The 3,272-nt window shown below is 39.6% G+C and overlaps 1 protein-coding gene across 1 annotated transcript in view; it reads left to right on the top strand.

The window, feature by feature from the left end:
- The first annotated feature begins 1,713 nt into the window (after positions 1-1,713).
- The window catches only part of ccdc126 (coiled-coil domain containing 126), a 4,668-nt gene continuing 3,109 nt past the window's right edge, over positions 1,714-3,272 (top strand). Inside the window, exon 1 of the mRNA XM_083543416.1 lies at positions 1,714-1,852. The gene's annotated coding sequence lies outside the window, so the exon portion shown is untranslated. The remainder of the gene's footprint in view (positions 1,853-3,272) is intronic.

Raw genomic sequence — 3,272 nt, forward strand, 5'->3', positions numbered from 1 at the left:
CCCTTTTGATCTAATACAGCCAGGAGTCTTTTTGGGAAAGATGCAACAAATCTTTCACAACTGGATTTGGGGAGCCTCTGCCATTCCTCCTTGTAGATCCTCTCCAGTTCTGTCAGGTTGGATAGTAAACGTTGGTGGACGGCCATTTTTAGGTCTCTCCAGAGATGCTCAATTAGGTTTAAGTCAGGGCTCTGGCTGGGCCATTCAAGAACAGTCACGGAGTTGTTGTGAAGCCACTCCTTCATTATTTTAGCTTTGTCTTGTTGGAAGGTGAACCTTCGGCCCAGTCTGAGGTCCAGAGCACTCTGGAGAAGGTTTTCGTCCAGGATATCCCTGTACTTGGCCGCATTCATCTTTCCCTCGATTGCAACCAGTCGTCGTGTGCCTGCAGCTGAAATACACCCCCACAGCATGATGCTGCCACCACCATGCTTCACTGTTGGGACTGTATTGGACAGGTGATGAGCAGTGCCTGGTTTTCTTCACACATACCGCTTAGAATTAAGGCCAAAAAGTTCTATTTTGGTCTCATCAGACCAGAAAATCTTATTTCTCTGTTTTATAGCAAACTCCATGCGGGCTTTCATGTGTCTTGCACTGAGGAGAGGCTTCCGTCAGGCCACTCTGCCATAAAGCCCCGACTGGTGGAGGGCTGCAGTGATGGTTGATTTTCTACAACTTTCTCCCATCTCCCGACTGCATCTCTGGAGCTCAGCCACAGTGATCTTTGGGTTCTTCTTTACCTCTCTCACCAAGGCTCTTCTCCCCCGATAGCTCAGTTTGGCCGGACGGCCAGCTCTAGGAAGGGTTCTGGTCGTCCCAAACGTCTTCCATTTAAGGATTATGGAGGCCACTGTGCTCTTAGGAACCTTAAGTGCAGCAGAAATCTTTTTGTAACCTTGGCCAGATCTGTGCCTTGCCACAATTCTGTCTCTGAGCTCTTCAGGCAGTTCCTTTGTCCTCATGATTCTCATTTGCTCTGACATGCATTGTGATCTGTAAGGTCTTATATAGACCGGTGTGTGGCTTTCCTAATCAAGTCCAATCAGTAGAATCAAACACAACTGGACTCAAATGAAGGTACAGAACCATCTCAAGGATGATCAGAAGAAATGTATAGCAGCTGAGTTAAATATACGAGTGTCACAGTAAAGGGTCTGAATACTTAGGACCATGAGATATTACAGTTTTTCTTTTTTAATAAATCTGCAACAATGTCAACAATTCTGTGTTTTTCTGTCAATAAGGGGTGCTATGTGTGCATTAATGAGGAAAAGAAATGAACTTAAATGATTTTAGCAAATGGCTGCAATATAACAAAGAGTGAAAAATTTAAGGGGGTCTGAATACTTTCCGTACCCACTGTATTTATAAACTGATCCTTTGGTTGATATTGTTAAAATTGTATTCATTTACAAATGGGTTAAATCATCATTTCTAACCCGCAACTGTATATTTGTTCAATTTTTATTCACTTTTGATTTTATTTAATTATTTTAAGGATAAAATGTCTATACACTCGCCAGCCATTTTGAATCTTTATTATTTTTTATAATAATAATAATAATAATAATAATAATAATAATAATAATAATAATAATAATAATTGTGTCTCGTGAAATATCATTGAATTGACTGTACCTGTCATTGCACTTTGCAAAAAGTACTGGTCTAGAATAAAGAATAAACCTCTGCTCTGAGACACAACATGTTTCCGAGTAGTAAACCTTCTGCCCCATAGCCGTTGAACGCACCCCTGTTCCTGTGTGACTTTACAGCGAAAACATGAGCAGAAAGTCCTGGACATACAGCGGTCCTACTCATTTCTACTGAACTCTTCAGCTGGATCGAGGTAACAGCATCGACATTACCACACGAAGTGAATATCATTAATACAATGCTCTTATAGTGAGATGTATACCGGACAGACCTTTTGATTGTTGGGTCGCTGCTGTTTTATGGTTGTCTTGTGAGAAGACTAAGGAGATACTGTACTGTTTAAGTTAGCCAGTTAGCCAGCTAGCATGATGCTAGGCGTCAGCTTTTAACATCTAAGGAACAACTTCTTTAAAAATATCTTGTTTTTTTTGTGTATTATTGGTACGATGGATTAATGGAAATGGATGTGAATTCTGTCAGCGGTTGGGACTTGGCATGTGCCAGTGAGAAGTTTCATCCAACCTCAGCAAAACAAAAACACATGTGTTGTGAACAACATTAGTCACAATGACGTGTGAGTAATAGAATAGCACCAAAACTGGCGACATGGTCAGAACCTTATTACAGCCTCTATTGTAAACCCCAAATCTTTTTTTTAGGTCAGCAGTAATATGCTGGTTATGGAAGTTGACATGAGCTAAACTGCACTCGAATGTTCCTCCACTGCACCCTGAGGCACAATATACAGCAAACCTCTGGCACAAAGTCTTCACCACAGCTCCTCTGATGCCCTCAGAAACTGCAACTGGTCTCAACTGATCATTTAGTACATGAAGATTAAATATATGTGAAGCTCAATCAGAAATCATTTATGACCTACTGCTGTTTGTCTTCATACACAGTAGCATTAGACTGTAGGTTTATTTGCAGGGTCATTCAATTTCATGTAAGTAGCCGAAGATTCATTAACACCTAATTAAAATACAGTGGTGTGAAAAAGTGTTGATTTGCCATGTGTGAATAATGGCTCTCACTGTGGTTCACTGGAGTCCCAAAGCTTTAGAAATGGCTTTATAACCTTTTCCAGACTGATAGATCTCAATTACTTTCTTTCTCATTTGTTTCTAAATTTCTTTGGCTCTCGGCATGATGTCTAGCTTTTGAGGATCTTTTGGTCTACTTCACTTTGTCAGGCAGGTCCTATTTGGTCTTCTTGATTGTGAACTGGTGTGGCAGTGATCAGGCCTCAGTGTGGCTACTGAAATTCAACTTAGGTGTGATAAACCACATTTTTAACAGGGGGCAAACACTTTCACACAGGGCCATGTAGTTTTGGATTTTGTTTTTCCTCAATAATAAAAACCTTCATTTAAAACTGCATGTTGTGTTCACTTGTGTTATCTTTTTACTAATATTTAAATTAGTTTCAAGATCTGAAACATTAAAGTGTGACAAACATGCAAAAAAATAAGAAATTAGGTAAGGTTCAGAGGGATATTTCAGTTTTTTTTTTTTTTTAATAAATCTGCAAAAATGTCAACAATTCTGTGTTTTTCTGTCAATATGGGGTGCTATGTGTACATTATAAAAACATGAACTTAAATGATTTTAGC

The sequence above is a fragment of the Silurus aristotelis genome (genome assembly GCF_946808225.1).
Source record: "Silurus aristotelis genome assembly, chromosome: 6".
Lineage (NCBI taxonomy): Eukaryota > Metazoa > Chordata > Actinopteri > Siluriformes > Siluridae > Silurus > Silurus aristotelis.